The sequence below is a fragment of the Polypterus senegalus genome, chromosome 3, assembly GCF_016835505.1.
Source record: "Polypterus senegalus isolate Bchr_013 chromosome 3, ASM1683550v1, whole genome shotgun sequence".
In the NCBI taxonomy this organism is placed as follows: Eukaryota; Metazoa; Chordata; class Cladistia; order Polypteriformes; family Polypteridae; genus Polypterus; species Polypterus senegalus.
This window is the reverse complement of record NC_053156.1, coordinates 86,043,736-86,062,182: the sequence shown is the minus strand read 5'-3', so window position 1 is coordinate 86,062,182 and position 18,447 is coordinate 86,043,736. Positions and strand designations below refer to the sequence as shown.

The window sequence follows — 18,447 nt, the reverse complement described above, 5'->3', positions numbered from 1 at the left end:
AGGCGAAGAAGCACTGTGTCACGATGAGGTGTAAGCTCCACTCTACAGTGTTTGTTTCCGTCCTGGAGGGGTGTTTACCACAATGTTAACACCCACCACTATGCGCATGGGAGGTCAGTCCAACTCAGTCAAGTGGCTAAGGCATTTGAGAGGCTTTTTGAAGAATTCCTATAGAATTCCAAATACAGTCGATTCCGGTTAATTGGACCACCAGTTAATCAGACTAGCCGCTTATTCGGACCGAATCCTAAAGAACTGAAACAGATCATATTACATAAGCCTTGTTCATATTACACAAGCCAGATCATATTACATAAGATTGTTCGCTTATTTGGACCAAGATTCTGTTTAATCGGGCCAAAAAACGTGACAGAGAATAAGAAAAAGTAGCCACAAGTCTCCCGCGGAAAGCAGATGTAAAGAGGGTCAGCAACATCGGGAGGATCCCTGGGCTCCCCAGGAGAATTTATGCTTTTATCAAAGGTCAAGAAGTCGGAAAATTTGTACCAAGTGCAAACCAATGGGGGTGAACATGCCTGCCGTTTCTTTCCTAAAACCGACCGCCCAGTAGCCGGTGACATGGTGTCGAGCGTAAACAAGTGCAGTGCGTAAACAGAATGCGTCAGATCACACTAGACAAGTTCTTCAAACGTTGACTGGAATTTGGTAATGTAACCTTTTTTATTGTGCTTCGCATGCTGAGTGTCGTGTAGATCGTTTCGAAGAATTTATAGATTTCTTTTTCAATAAACAATGTTGTAAGCAACAGTACATGTACATGTATGTGGTTCTTGTTTGTACGTTCGCCATACGCGTATGCAGCACAATAAAAGTCATAATGACATTTTAATATGTTCCTTATAGCACACCCCATCTTGGTTGCACATGTTTAGAGAATGTTCGTGTAATCGGACCAGCCGGTTATTAGGACCAAAATGATCACGTCCCAATGTGGTCCGATTAACAGGAATCGACTGTACTGACTTATGTTATACTGCTGTAATACACATGGTGGGCATATTCTCTGACTCATGTCATATTTGAATGTTTTGACTGTGTAAACAGTTCTTAGATTCATTAGCACTAACCATATTATCTAAGTAAAGACTGGGAGAGATGTATTGACTTCTAAATATCTGCCGGAACAAGCACTAGTGTAGTGTAGTTTTAACAGATGTCTTTCATCCCTCAATCACAAACTTATAAGACCTGAGACATCTCTGGAAATCAGGACATCTTCGGATGCTCTGCTCATTGACAACTTAAATAACTAAAATAACAAATAAATTGACTACTGAGTACATGCTGTGTCAAAACTGCATATCTTTGTCCTGTTATGGAGTGATGTCCCATCCAGGGATGTTTCCTATGTTGATTCATTGCTGGGACAGGCTCAACACCCCGCACAAGGCCATAAATGGGGTAAAGTGGGTTTAGTAAATGGACTGATTAATTTTACTTTACCAGCACAATTAATTTTAAAGAAAAAAGGGGAATCCCTTGATGATAATCAACTTATTGGCTCCAATGATCAGTGTTGTCGGTTCAAGGGGAACTTTAACATATTGAGCAACAAACCACCTTCAAATAAAAGCTCATTTGGAGGTACAAGTCAAACTCTGAAAGATTTTCCAAAATATTAAACAGAAGAAAACCCAAATAGCTTTCAGTGTCTTTCTGCAACTGAATAATTTCATATATCTTAAGCTTTTCTTTTTCTATTTAAATTAAAATCTAGACATATCCGACTGGGCTATTTTTTTCCATTAACAGCTTTTGTTATACTTGAAATTGATTTTACATTCAATCTACAAGTCTGCCCAAAGTCACCCATTGTGTCACCCCAAACCATTAATATAACTAGCTACACTGATAACTGCTTCTGTCAGCACATTGCAAAGACGGCATATCGAATTGTGTTTTCAAGGAAATTCAATGTGCAATGGGAATGGCTCAAAAACAGATCATTATATTCTGAAGACGTCAGCAGGCCAATAAGAGCCTTTTTTGCCAAAGGTATTTAGATGAAAGGCCATTACCTTTGCAGCTTCAGTACATTTTTTTCAGATCATGATGCAGATAAAAGAACAAAATAATATTATTAAATAAACAAGCCAGGTATTTCACACTTTCCTGTAGACTGTCACCAAAGGACTGGCCAGATAATGAGCCCACCCAACTTGTTTTAAAATTAGAGTTACGAGGAGTCGAAGTCCATCCCCAAAGCATAAGGCAAATGTATCTTTCCATTTTCTAAGTGTACCGTTGTGAGTGCTGGTGCCTCTCCAAGCACTTTCAGGCACCAGTCAAGGCTCATTCAAGGATGAGATGCCAGCACACTGAAGGATCAGATTCAAGAATACACACCCGTACTGACTCAAGTACTTCCTAGATGGAAACATGGAAGCACTTCTTCATATAAGGAGTCTGTTAAAAATGATTGTGGAACACATTCAGACAACCTTGACATTAGCTAACCCAGTAAGCTTGATGGAATAAAAGGCCTACTCTAGCCTCTAAAGATTCATATACAGTGGAACCTCGGGTCACGACCATAATTCGTTCCACAACTCTGGTCGTAACACAAAGTAATTCCCCCCAATAGGATTCTATGTAAATACAATTAATTCGTTCCAGACCGTATGAACTATATTTAAATATATTTTCTTTAAAGATTTTTAAGCACAAAAATAGTTAATTATACCATAGAATGCACAGTGTAATAGTAAACTAAATGTAAAAACATTGAATAACACTGAGACAAACACCCAGGCTCCCTGCTCAGCAGCTCGCTCGCTCTGGCTTTTTCCTCCTGCTTCCTGCCTTCTCCTGCAACCTCCCGTTCGACTCGCGCTTCTATTTATGAAGAAGCATGGTAATCGTGGCAATCAGAAGCTCCTGGGAACAATTACGGATGCGGACCACTTCTCACCTGTGCACTTAGGTGAGAATTGCCCACATCATGAACTCCTCAGGAACCGCTTCGGCCACACACCACCATGCCTCCTTGCGTGATTATTTATTAAAACAGGCCTTTTTGACAGGAGTTGTGGACCCGCTATACCACAGGAGGAAGCTGGGTTGAGAGGAGGTTACAGTTTTGAGGGAGAGTCCCTCTGCGTGATGCACCGAGAACAATGTACAGTACAGGGAGAGATTGAACACGTGCAGAAATCATCGGCACGTATGAACCGGAAGGGAAACTGGCTTGTTCGTCACCTGAGTGCGTGGTCATGAACAGATGCAAAAGTTTGGCGAACTTTTTGGTTGTAACCCGATTTGTACGTGTTCAGAGACGTTCGTGAACAGAGGTTCCACTGTACCGGTATTCTATTTTTTGATACTTTTTTAATGTGGTATTTCAATAGCTATTTCTTTAAGAATAAAAATCAGGTAAGCACATATATTGATGCATTATATAGTGTACATTCTCTCTCACAGCTATTATTATGCTATTAATTTACATGGCAGCACATAGCCATTCACTAGTTAGCTATCTAAGTCGAGTCTGCACATTCTCCGGCTTCCCTTCATTAACAGACAAGTTTGTTACATGGATTATTGTCAATATTGGTCCTAAATGAGTGAGGAGGTTCATGGGCCATATAATGGACCTAAGGGACATTCGGGTCTCAATTCATTTCAATTTAAATTGTTATTGTAGTAAAGAGGGAAATGAGGTTTGTCACCTGCTTATGTTTGAGAAACTGTTATATCAGGGAGCTGACAATAACAAAACCATCAAACAGAACATTATACAAAGAAAAAACAAGGTGGACAAGATAAACATAGCAGGATATCACAATAGACTTGGTGCATATAAAAAGGAAAACTGCTCATTTCTAAGAATGATAATTACTAGAGCAAAAATCAGGAGTGGTCTCTGGATATAAGTGGAGTAAACCGTAAAACAATGATTATATTTTTACATTATGTACATTAAAGAACCATCGACAACAAATCAAATAAAACTTATTATATATTGGACATTATAAAAGTAAAGTTGAATAAATTGGACTGTATGAATAAAAGGTAAAGTACCACTTCCAGTTAACGGAAATAGCCCAAAAGTTGATAGAAATCTACATTTTGTATCTAATATCTATTTGTCTAATACTTGCATGTAAAATTTGGTTGACCTATGTGAAACTGTGTTTACATACACACACACACAGACATAATTCCAAAAATGGTGTTTTTGGACGATTACAATACTTTCCCTATACTTCATATATGAGAAAGTAAACAGTTAGGCCTGCAAATGTTAATGTAAAACTTTTACTGGGAAAATCAAAAGAAGCTGAGATGAAGCAATGTTCAAACTCGCTTCTTTTTATCCTTGGCAACTTAAGCCTTTGAAATGGGACTCTGAATATAATGGGCAAGTACTTTCCGGTGGGATACACTCAAGATTGGTTCCTGCCTTGTAACCGGTGCAGATGGGATAAGCTTAAGTCTCCCATCAATATGAAATAAGATAAGCGAGACCAATAAAAGGTTAACTGAATGGTTATTCTGTGCTCTACAATCTGCTGTGAGAACTGATCTCAGCGTTGAGTTGATCCTTCCACATTACACTGCCTTCTAGACTTGTGCGCTCCAATCTAAATAAGCAGGAACAGGCGTGAAATGAAGTTCATAGTGCACAGCCCTTCAGACAGAAGTCAACAAAAAAATCACCAAAAAATGAAACTCCAACCAAAAAGCCAGGCAACCAGCACTAAAAGATTTTAGGCCAAACACCACACCATGGTAAATGAACACTACTCAAGCCTAAGTGTCACCCGTCACTTCTGTTTTGAAAGGATGGTGACATCACTCACACAGTGAGGCTCAACATTACAGACCATGTGGGAAGAATGAAGGGCCATGGACACAGCGAGACAGGCAGAAGGTGGAGAAATGCAACCACAAGTCAGAAATGCAGAATGATAACATAGGAAAAGAAGCAGAATTTATGGCTATTTTAGTCTGCTTAAAATGAGAAATTAGCCCTGAAGTAGAAATTGGCACCACATTTTATGGCTTCAGCACTGCAGTGAGTAAAAATCAAATTTGCAATACTATCCACCACATAAATCTCTAAATTACACCACCAAAGGTAATGGCAAATTAAGGCTCAAGACTCAAAAATGTATTGATTTAGTCTTTCGCCTCACATTCAATAGACTTTTAACTTTGTTAAGGTGGACAGTTTAGGAAAGGAAGGTAGCTGAAGCCTCCTGGGACTCTAGCCCTTTACTGTTTCTTGATTTGTTTTTATTTTATGAGAGACAAGCTACATTTTTTAAACAGCACCTTCCCAGAGTGAGCACCATCCTAACTTCAGATGTTCAGTATAGTAACTTCCATTTTTGTTTTTTAATCAGCTGGTCCAGTGGTAGGTCAAGAGACTTATTCAGATATAGAAATGAGGACTGAGTGGGCAGCGTCACTCTTTAAAGTCCAGTGCTTTACCACTACACCATACCCTGATGTTCTGATTTTCTGCACTTGAGAAAAGGTTACGTAAAAGGTATGTTGGAGCAGATGTGAGCTTATGGGTATTTAGCCACTGATGTCACTCATGTTATGGTTATAATTGATATATCCTGTTAGTTTGTTTTTACTTAATAAAAAGTTGATTACAAAGGAGAACATCAAGGCCCCTAGAGCACTGCAGGTTGGGCTGATGCCTATTAGCCCGTAGGAGAACTGGCAAACAAAGCTCCATCATGCACTGCTAGGGACTTTTCTTTCTCAAAATACTGTAAGCAAATCAAAGACATGACAAATTTACTGTTCCACTCTGAACTTCCATGGGCTATTTCCTTAGAAAAAAACACTTGGCAGCAGTGCTCAAAACAAATCAAATTAATGAAATGAAGCTTAGTCAATGAAACAGGTCTGAGACAAGAAGTTTACCGTCTAAGGGTTTGCATATAGGGCTTGAGACCCTCTACCAAAGGCTTACAAGCTGTCCTTGAAATATAAAAGAAGTCGTATTCCAGCTGCTGCTTCACTGGGGGATCCTACGCAAATCATTTCACATCGCTCTCCTTCAATTACCAGAATATTACTGGTAATGTACTTTACTTGTAACTCTAATACCAAGGACTCCAGGATTGTGTCCTTCATGAAAGGATGAAGCAAAAATCAGGTTGGACTGTCCACACAGGGGGCTGCTACAAATTCTGAAGATAATGTCATCAGAATTCTAAAAAGCCTGTCCTACACAATCAATACTGTGTTTATTGTGCTGTTACGAGGTGGACCTTAGTACTTAATGAGACACAACAGAAAAGCTGCCATTGGCACATGCACTATTATACACAAATGGAATTCCACTCTTGGAATTAATACCAGAGGAAACAGTCAGTTATTCCATATTTATTTCAAGTGTTAAGATTTTTGTCCTATAGATGAGTAACAAATTGATTGTTCATTAGACCCATTCATGAACCAGAAACAGAGAACTGGTATCTCTTCGTCTTTATTTCTTTTTCCCCCACTGCTGCCCCAGCTGAGCACACTGCAAAAACAAATAAAGGAACTTTGATTAGGCCAACACAAATGCTCAGACACGTGTTGCAAGTTTTCTCAGAAAGATTTAGACCAAGCAAAATAAAAGCGGAGATTGCATTAACTTCTATTGTAACTATTTAGAAATGTGCATAACTAATGTTGTAGTGATTTAATTTCAGAAGTAAGGCTAATGTAACCACACAGACTCTTTAAAGTTCATACATGATGTAGCTCAGGGCACTTGCTTGTTGGTTCAATCCACACCACTAGCTCATGGTGTCAAAGAAGAGTTAACTGCTAGTTAATAAATATGAGGACTACTGCACAGGAACAGAATGATGACAATGTCAAGTAGTAGACCTCAGTGTTACAATTATTTAAATCAAGAAGGAATACTAGGGAGGTCCTGGGCCTTAACATTCTTCACACACTGCAAGACTTAAAGCTGAGTCTTCAATACAGTTGCACTTCAGTGCTCCAGCTCATGTGGCATGAGAACGTACAGTATCTGAGAACAATCCATGATGACTTTGGTGCATGAATTCAGTGAACTAATTCTTTTTAAAGAAATACTACACTCCAAATAATATATTTTTATGCTACTTACTCCATACAGTTTGCAGTGGAGGCCAAAAAAGTGAAAGCATTTTGCATATTTTAAGCATACAAATGGATAACTGACATGTGGATTATGTTTTTTTCCCACTGCCTTATTTCACATAAATTGCCATTGGATAGGATGGGTCACCATGATGTTGCATTATATCAGAATTTTTTTTTCCTCGTGTATAAAAACATGAGATTAACATTTTTTCTCAGCCACCACTACAAACTACACAGAGTAAGTTAACATATTTAAAAAAAAAAAAATTGGGTGGAGTATTCTTGTAAGAGTTCACACGATACAATAATTACAAAGAGGGGAAAAGACATGCAAGATAAGCACAAAACCATTTTGCAACAGGAAATATATATTGCACAAGGCATTTTATGTATACTGTATATTCTTTGTATGTAAACTATATATATTAGGGGTTGGATTCAATTAAAAAAATTAATCACATAAATGTATGTAGTTATTGCAATTAATTACAACTAACATTAAAACACGTAATTATAAAATTAGGATATAAATCATGAAGTAAATACACACTGAATCACGAATTTAATGTAGAATCAACACAAAGGAATTTGAAAAAATAATGACATAGTTTAAATTTAAATAATGACCTTAAACCTGAACTTTTAACAAATACTACTTGAGCAAGTACAACCGGAATTTGAATGCCATTCTAAAAGGCAAATTGAAAAGAAAGCATCACGTAAACAAGGGCAATGTGTTAATTCTCAAATTGGAATAGTATATAAGACAAAGACATGTCACAGTAAAAATGAAATGATCAAAACGACTGTTGACTTTGAATGCACTGCTGAAGACTGATTGAACTGAAAGAATAAACATCTCTTAAATGGGCATACATTATAATTTGTGTTAAAACTCCATAAATACTGTCCTCAATTGTTCATCAACACAACAACTTGATAATTACATTCTTATACATGTGTTTTTCAACTGGTGTGCCATGGAAATAACAGTGCAGTGCCCCAGGTCCTGAAATGAGAAAGACACGCTCACTAGCTGGTCGAGACCTGCCAAAAAGGAGGGACTACCAAGATAAGCTGACATAAAAGAAGTTCTGTGATCACCTTAACTTTAATCGCACTCAAACTTGTCTAACCCCTCTATACTGTCTTCTAAAGGTGCAACAAGGTGCTGGAGACATTTCTCAGAGTTTTTGGTCTATATTGATATGATAGCACTATGCACAGTTGCTGTAGATTTGTCGGCTACACTTCCACGATGAAAATCTTCCATTCCACCACATCCCAAAGGTGCTCTATTGGATTGAAATTTGGTGACTGTGGAGGTCATTTGACTACAGTGAACTCATTGTCACGTTCAAGAAACCAGTTTAAGATGATTTGAGCTTTATGACAAGGTGTGTTATCCTGCTGGAAGCAGCCATCATAAGATAAGTACACTGCAGTCATAAAGGGATGGACATAGTCAGCAACAATACTCAGGTAGGCTGTGGCATTTAAATGATGCTCAAATAGCCATCCCTCGTAGCTCCGCCCATGTAGTAGTGAAACAGAACAAACTTTTAAAAATCAATAAACAAACAGGTATCGCTAGCTAAGTGCACTGTAAAAAAGAAATCTTGCATGTGTGAAAAATAACAATAAAAATAGCTAACTATACGCAAAATAATCATTACTTTAATTAATAAAAATGGGTTTTACCCTTTTTATTGATTACTTAATTCTAATTCAATAAAAACTTAATAATGTTAACTTATTATTTTTCTTAAAATGTAAACATTTTTTATAACTTATTCTAAGTAAAAAAAACTATACTATGAATTGAGCACATTTAAGTTAAATTTAATGACACAGCACTTCCTCTCACATCAAAATGTAATGACATGGCACTTCCTCTCACATCGATTTCTTGGTCTTTACAACAACGCATTAAGCTGCAACACTTATCCATAAAAAGAGCTATTTTACTACGAATATGTAAGTATAAAGCATATTAATTCCGTAATGAATAACTACCATTTCATTTCATATAGTTACAAACGTAAGCATTTGTTGTTTTCACGAAACCTTTCCCTTCAATTGGGCAACATGACGTCTTTCTAACAACCTACCTCGTCGGTTTGCTTTAAAAAGCAAGCACATTTCTCGGATAGTTACGTATGTTCATTTTTTTATCATTTAAAATTTTTATTTTACATAGATTAAGAAAATGACACCTTGAGATAAGTTTGAGAGCGCTATGGCGTTTGTCCTAAACTACGACCTGTAATCAACATAAAAAGACGTTTGCCCAACCGTCATGGTATTATTTGACATCTTATTTAATTAGTGTTCTACATAGGTAATGTATTTTCTGGTTAATTTTTAACACTTTGATTTATTAAATGATGTTTAATTTCCTACGTCCTATTTTATTTCAGGATTTTCGCTATCGCATACTGAAAAGTAGTGGAAAAGGCGGCCATTCATTTAAGCAGATATGTTGGCGTAAATGCAGGAAGTGTTTGAAGAGCACCATCTGCCTCAGGATTTCACTCTTTCACTCTCTATATTTCCTTCCTGTTTACCACTCATTCCTGGGACATTATTTGATTGAGGTATACTTTTTGAAGAAAGTTTAAAAAAAGAAAAGAAATTTTTCATTGACATTTAAATGTCAGTAATTCAATAAAAATTATCCTCAGACATTTGATTTGATTTTCCTTTGAAAGTATAACTCCGTTGCTGTGACTATCTGTGTATGTTCAAATAAATAAAGATATATGGAATTTTAGCATTCAAATGAAAATTGGAGTAAAATAAAACCATTTTTGCCACTACTTATATTTAATCAAGCTCAGTTATTTTAGGTAAATTTGAGTAAATTAATCAAAAATATTGCTTACAATTTGTTGCCTTATTTATTTTTTTTAAGTACTTTTAATGCATTATTTTTTATAGTGTGGAGGCAAGGTCCGCTGCAAAATATGGCCAGAGGTAAAGTGATTCAAACGGAGGCAGGCACGTGAGTGATGAGGGCCCCGCCTGGCTCCCCACTCTTGATGTCACACTTCCCCCTCCCAGGGAGGACCCGGGAAGCGAACCTAGGTCTCCAAACTGCGAGGCAGCAGCGCTACCACTGCGCCACCGTGACGCTTTTATATATATATATATATATATATGAATGACACAGAGAGAGAGAAAATATAAGAACTTGAAATAAGAACAGACATTGAATAAGGTAAGGAAAAAGGATACAGGACGGTCGTTTGGTGCACTGACCAGCATTACACTGGGTTTAAAACAGCACAGTTGCCAGGCCAATTCCTGCCTTGAGCTCTGAGCAAGTTAATTAAGATACTTTTGCTATGACTATGAGTCCCAAACCAACAAAGTCCTAAAAGCACTTCAAAAAATGCCCACTAGAGGAGGAAATCCTGTCAAAAGCCCCAGCAGGACACAAAAAGGGGCATCATAGAATATTTGCAAAGAAAATGAGACATTCTTTACAAAATTTGCTCTTTAATAAAAATGAATCTCCATGGAGCAAATAGAAAAAGAATTTGTCAAAAACAATAAGAAAGTAAAAAGAGCCAAAAGTCCAAAAACAAAAACCTCAAGAATAGTTCAAATACAGAGCAAAATGCCAAAAGTAGCTCAGAGAGCTCTCATAGGATGGGAAGCCCATGGCTCAAGGATCATTATAATTTCCTTCTGAACCAAGAAGAAGAAGATAAACATGAACATCGTACAGTGCTATGTGATTACCAACGACAGTGAGATGGCAGACAAACACCAGTTCTACAACAGACTGCAGTCCATCATTGAGAAGTACCCAGAGAGAGACGTTATCATCCTGATGGGAGATTTCAAAGATCAGAAAAGACAACACATGGGAGGCCATGGATTAAGGGACATGAATGAGATAATGGTGAGAGGCTGGCAGACCTGTGTGCACTGAACAACTTTGTCTTTGGTGACATTTTTTTCCCCACATGAACATCCACAAAGCCACTTGGGGAACGCCGGATCACATAACTGAGAACCAGATTGATCACATCTGCATCAGTGCAAAGTTCAGAAGATCAATGCAGGATGTGAGAGTAAAGAGTAAGCGTCCATGGCTTTGGATCAACCCCTTATTGTGGCCAAGCTGAAGCAAAACTGGATGATGGCACGCACAGCATGACATAAGTATAACACAGCTCTCTTGAGATAGATTAGCAAGCTGGAAGAATTCAGAGCCACACTCAGCAACAAGTTTCAATTACTACTAGACCTACTGGAAGAAGAGGAGAATACTCTGGAGAATAAATGGAAAGAGTTAGAAGAGACAGTAATGTCAACATGTCAGGAAGTGCTTGGCCCCAAGAAGTACCAAGCGCAAAGAGTGGATCTCAGTGGACAGGTAATGCAAGGTCCAGGAGAGTAAAGTAAAGAGGATGGTGATAAACAACAGCTGGACAAGAGCAGAGAAGGTCAAAGCACAAGCAGAACACACAGAAGAAAACAGGCAAGCAAAGAAGAGCATCAGAACAGACAAGCTAAAATATATAGAGGACCTGGAAATAGCAGGAAAGTACAACAAACCAGAGTGACCTGTGAGAGACAAAGAGGGAAGACCGATCATGGGTGATGAGCAACAGAAGAATAGATGGATGGAACACTTCAAAGAACTTTCTAATATGCCAGCTCCACAAAAAACACCAGACATCGAATAGGCTGACGTGGACCTGCCTATAGATTGCAACACACCAACTAGAGAAGAAACTAGGAAGGCAGAGCCAGATTAAATTCCTGCAGAGGCACTGTAGTGAGAGATAGAGACTATAGTGGAGATGCTTCTGTCACTGTTGAAGAAGATCTGGGAAGAGGAACAACTGCCAGCAGACTGCAATCTTATTAAGATTGCAAAGAAAGGTGACCTTAGCAACTGCACCAATTATAGAGGGATCACACTGTTGTAGGTAAGAGGAAAAGTGCTCAACAGAGTTATTTTGAACAGGATGAGGGACCAAGTTGACACCAAACTTTAAGACCAAGAAACTGGATTTCGCAAGGATAGATCCTGCACAGACCAGACTGCAATGCTGCACATCATCATTAAGCAGTCGATAGAGTGGAACCTGTCCCTGTACATCAACATTGTTGACTACGAGAAAGCCTTTGAAAGCGTGGACAGGGTGACCCTCTGGAAGCTTCTCAGACATTATGGTGTACTGGCCAAGATCGTCACTGTCATAAGAAGCTCATATGAGGGACTGAACTACAAAGTGGTCCACGGCGGGCATCTCACAGAGGCATTTGAAGTGAGGACCAGAGTCAGACATGTCTGTCTACTCTCGCCATTTCCCTTTCTATTGGTGCTTGACTAGATCATGAAGACCACCACAGCACAGAGAGGACAGTGGACACCTTGTACACAATTGGACGAGTTAGTACTTCTGCTACACCCGCAACAGCAGATCCAGGAGAAGACTAACAACATAGCAGCCAACTCTGCGCAAGTGGGGCTCAGCATACAGAAGGGCAAGAGCAAGATCCTCAAAATAAACACAGTCAGCACTAACCTGGTCAGGCTGGATGGTGAAGCACTACAGGAGGTGGATTGCTTTACTTACTTGGGCAGTGTCATTGACAAGTAGGAGAGCACATACACCATCATGAGATCATGAATCAGGAAAGCATGAGCAGCAGACGTGGAACTGTCGAATATCTGGAGTTCCCAGGAAATGCCAATCAACACCAAAGTCAAACTCTTCAACACCAAAATTAAGGAAGTCCTTCTATACAGAGCAGAGATATAGAGAACAACAGATGCCACCATCAAGAACCTGCAGGTTTTTATTAACAGCAGCCTGCAAAAGATTGTCCACAAATCCACTAGCCAGACACCATAAGCAACTGCGATGGCAGAGAACAAACCAGCTGCCAATAGAAGAAATTAAGAAAAGGCGTTGGGGCTGGATAAGACACATCCTATGAAAGACTGCAAGTAATATCACCAGACAAGCCCTAACATGGAATCCCCAGAGAAAGCGTAAAAGGGACCGACCAAAGAAAACCTGGTGCCGGTATTTGGAGGCAGATATCAAGACCATGGGGATGACTTGGAACCAGCTGGAGAGAAAGGCCCAGGGTAGAGATGCTTGGTGATCCCTTGGTGGCCTATGCCCTAGGACGGGTAGTAGGTGAAAGTGACAGGCAGTTCCTGGTGGTGACTGGCTGGTGGACCACCATAAAACACATGAAATATAACAAAGGGAGCTTACATACACTGACAAAATCAAAAATAAAAAATAATCAACATAAAGGAATCAAGAATGATCAAAAGAGACAAAAAACATGAATCTGAACCTGAGATATAACAGCTTGTACTTCAATTGAGAAAACATAAAATATTGAATCATAATTTATTGTAAAGTATTCTCTACAGTACATTGGATAAAGGCATTTGAAAATATATAAAAACAATAATTCATCCATTGCCTACACAAACCTGCTTAATTATAATATTCATTGTAAAAATCACGTCCGGCACTATTCAACTCAATGTCATTATTGAGTACCTCAGAGTACAATGAAGAATGTTTACTGCTAGTCCCACTGGTGCAGAAACATCAAAACATAAAGCAACAATACAGTGTAACTCCATGGTGTGTTTTTGTCAAATCACTAAAGAAAGCAATGGAAATAAATATCAATATAAATGCAACAGTATCAAATTAACTAAAGTAATGGAAAGGAATGCACTGTCAATCACTCTAGTTTAATTGTAATATTTTCTTTAGAATATTTACATTTTTATTACAATTCAAATTACTTCTTGTTCTTCCCAAAGGAATGATTTACCTCATTTGCAGCATATTAAAACAAATATTAATTTTATAAAATTCTTCATTATTTTCTGGTTGCTTGTTTAACTTAGAATTTGAGTATCTTAAAATATTTATGTTTATAATAGACAAAATTCAGTGCAGTGCTTTATATCTTAGTTTGACTTATTAGTTCTTCGTCTGTTTAGATGAAATGTAACATAACACTCTCAAAACAATTCAAATCATGGTTGTAAGGGCCAAAGCCCACCCTAGCAGCACTGGACACAAAACATGGACCAACCCTGGACAAGGTGCCAGTTCATCACGGATTTCTTCAATTTTTCCCTACGTTTTTTTTTCTTGTCTTCCTGGAGAGTCAAGGCTGGTTGACTGCCAAAAAAACAGGGTCTTTAAAAGCCCATTAAAGCATTCCTTGTGTGATAGTGTGCTATACAATAAATACATTGTTGTTGTTCACTCACATTGGACCAATTTGGAACTGGCAAATAACCAGAGGTGGGTAGTAATGAGTTACATTTACTCCATTACATTTACTTGAGTAACTTTTTAAAAAAAAATTGTACTTCTAAGAGTAGTTTTACTGCACCATACTTTTTAATTTTACTTGAGTACATTTGTGAAGAAGAAACACTACTCTTACTCTGCTACATTGGGCAACACTCAACTCGTTACTTTTTTTCCATTAGATACGTTATATTTTTGCCAGAGAGAAGCCGCCAGTGGATCTACTGCATGACTGTTTCAGAGACGTAGCAACAATAATCACAAGACTCTGTTTCACCAATCAGATGTAGCAACAATAATCACATGGCTTCGTTTCACAAATCCGACGTAGCCATGAAGTCACATGACCACACACAAACTGTGGCGGGCATAGACATAGAATTATTAAACGCCGCATGACCAGCAGCATCATACGACAATGTCGCTGTCATATTGCGAGTGGCACTGCTGTGGAGTGGAGTAATAGATAAAGATGCCTCACGCATGTGCTGCTTGGGATTGTACAAACCACTGTACGCTCCAAACCAGATCCTGGGGGATTACATTTCATAGGTAAGGCTGAACAATTGTTTTTGGTTATATTTGACCATTAGAAAGTCCCGTTTTATAATCTTATCTATAAGTTTTGAGGGTAGTTTTAAAATGTGTTATTGAATCGAGCTGAGAATTCCCGAGTTGAGGAGCACTATGAGAGACACTCGCGCTCCCATAGAACAAAGTTTGATGTGTGGTACAGAAAATAGAGCTGCAGAGGAGGATCTGAGTAAGCAAGAGGGAGAGTAAGTCTGTAGGAGATGAGCAAAACAGGGAGAAGCAAGGTTGTGGAGCGCTTTAAATGTTAAGAGCAGTATTTTGCATTGTATTCTGTAGTTAAAAGTGAGCTAGTGAAGTTGAAAGAGAATAGGTGTAATATGTTCAGTGAATTTAAAACAGCAGGTCATTATCCTGGCAGCAGAATTTTGAAGAAGTTGTAAGCGATGGATACGTTTTTGTGGGATGCCAGATAGAATAGCATTACAGTAAGGTGAGGTGACTCGGGCATTAACCAATACTTCAGTACTGTGTTGCGTAACAACAGGACGAAGTCTAGAAATGTTTCGGAGATGGAAGAAGGCAGTCCGAGAAATGTTACTTATATGGGAGGAATTATTTAATAATAATAATAATAATTTATTATTATTATTTAATAATTGACATTATTAGTGTATAAATGGATATAAATAATTGCATTTAAATGATTCGCCAAAATCTGTTGCATGTAAACGATACTGTTTTTTTTTTCATCAGAAAACCCGGTTTCCACGTCTACATGTATTAGTTTAAATGGCACTTTTGTCACTCGCAATATAGCAGATGCGCTGGCGTATCGTGTCAACTGGGCAACACAGTGAATGCGGCGTCTACCTATATATGTCTATGGTGGTGGCATAGCGGCACAAACTCCTCTCAGACAGCGGACAGGAAAAGAAAGAATACGTGAAAAATGACAGCCAACTCCTGCTGAAGCTTAACCATCACTTCACGGAGTGAAGAACAAGCACATTTTAACTAAACATGCACAGACACAGATAGTCAAGGTAAAGTGAGACTTCTTGTACGTGCACAAGCTGCCTTGTTCTAATGTTATTTTCTATCAGCTGTGCTATTTGGAGGGAAAGTGAATATGCAGTATTATACTGTCAGTGTACTTTATATCTTGTCACTGTAAGTAGTTTGCACTGTTCAAACATATATGTTACCTACTGTAGGTATTGGCTTCAAAAGCTTTGTTGTGAAAAACTGAGATTTGGAACTTTGTGTTAATTGTGCATCTTTATTTTGTAAATACGTTATTTATTTTTAAATAATTACAACGTTTCTAAAAAATAAATCATTATGATCAAACAGTTACTCAGTACTTGAGTAGTCTTTTCACCAAGTTCACCTTTTTTACTCTTACTTGAGTAATTTTTTGGATGACTACTTTTTACTTCTACTTGAGTAATATTATTTTGATGTAATGCTACTCTTACTTGAGTACAATATTTGGTTACCCTACCCACCTTTGCAAATAACATGCATATAGACCAATGTGCAATTCAAACAAAATAAATTGATGATATGTGTGTGAGTGTGTGCAGGCCCTACAATGTATGTCTTATCCATCCAGAGCTAGCTTCTAACTTTGCCCAGTGTTGTCGGGAAAGGCAACAATCTCATGTGGCCATAAACTAAATGAAACAGTTTAGATACCTGCATTTCTTTCTGCTTTAATTACTTGTTTTTTGCTAGTTGATAATATGCAAAAGCTTTTGCTGAAAAGTAAATGCAATAGGTCGGTAGGCAAGATTATTTTTTTTAATTATTTCACTTCTAGTCAGGAAAAAATACATTAACATGATGAATAAATGCAATATTCAGTGAAAAACTTAGTTTTCAGTGGTGGATTTCAAACAGCCACAGGTTGCCGGGTAGAGCAGTTATTAGCTCTGCTGCTTCCCAGATCCAGGGGTTTCGGTTTGATTGCCGGTGCTGTCATTGTGCAGGTTTGTGGTGCCCAGTACAATGGCACCGTTGCACAGTTTCAGAATATGGGCACATGGAACTGTAACTGAATGACCAGGGGATGGGAGAATAGAGAAAAATGATGACTGTTCCAAAAAACAGAATTCTGGTTTATTCCAGATGTGCCAATAACTATTTACACAAATATGCCTTGCAAACATGCACAGTTCAATGCAACATTAACACAAAATGGAAAAATAAGTGTAGGTGCTATATATATATATATATATATATATATATATATATATATATATACATATACATACAACAGTTACAGCAGCTCCAAAGCAAAAATTTACAAGAAAAGAAAATCCAACAAAAATAAACAAAAATCATTTTCTATCTTCTTCCTCTTCAAAAGACAGTTCAAGAAGGATGGACAAAAAAGTCAGCAACAAAAAAACTGGACAAAAAACCATACACAAAGACAATGATGAAAAAGTGAGCACCCACAAACACGGATTACTTCAACCCAAAAAGTATACACAAATCGGAAGTAAGCTGTCCTCACTAATATCTACAAACTTTAAACGCTCTACTCCCTGTGCTACATGATCAGCAAAAATAAGCATCTACTCACCAAAGACCGGTCAAAAGATGTGACCGTGGTGGTGTGGACTTCAGTTTTATACCACTACCACATTTGCATACCCAATTATTATTTACATCTTATGGGGATTCCCAATAGAAAACGATGTTGAGTCACACATACCATGTTCTCCTTTGATTAGATGCAGTGCCACTAATTTAAACTTTACTGTCCTTGTGTACGCACTTGTTTGTAACTATCTCATGCCAGCTGCTCGTTCACCTCTTCAAGTAGGTTTCACCTACTGTCTTCTCTCTGCTGGCAGCCTCTTACTCGCAGTGCTCAGCTCTTGCTTTCTTGCAATCACGTCAGGCACGTGCTTTACCATCAGGCCGCTTCCATTTGAAAGCAGATAAAATAATAGTATCGGACACGCACCTTTGTGTAGTGCCAGTTCAAACCCAGAGAATCTCTCTGACTCACAGGCCTTCGAGGGAGGAGGCAACTCCGAAGGTGAGGCACTAAACACTGGTGTGGCATTACCCCGTGTGAGGATGCGAGCTTGCTGCATGCTCCCATCATCTGTTCGGGAGCCCTTGAACTCAACACCGTCGGCAATGTCACCGATGAGCTCCACAGTGAGGCACAACAAATGAAGCAAGGGGTTGGTGTAAAAAAGTGCCAAGTGCTTTTATTAAAAATCAATAAACAAAACAATGTTCAAATAAATAGTGCAGTGCCTTCCAAAAAGTTAAATAAATAATCCATAAAACAAGTGCTGAAGTGGAGGTTAAAAACACCACAGAAAAAAAAACAATCCTTTAAAACGATGACGAGGTTAAAACAACGCTGGAAGTAGTCTTTACCTGGCGGCCCCTTTGCTTCTCCCATCTGGGCCCCGCAACAGGAGAGTCACCCTAGCTGCAGCTGACCTTCTCTACCTAC

General features: G+C 38.3%; 1 protein-coding gene across 4 annotated transcripts in view; it reads right to left on the bottom strand.

Moving 5' to 3' along the window:
* sash1a (SAM and SH3 domain containing 1a) overlaps positions 1 to 18,447 on the bottom strand; it is a 919,927-nt gene that overhangs the window by 464,645 nt on the left and 436,835 nt on the right. The gene's annotated exons all lie outside the window — the stretch shown is intronic.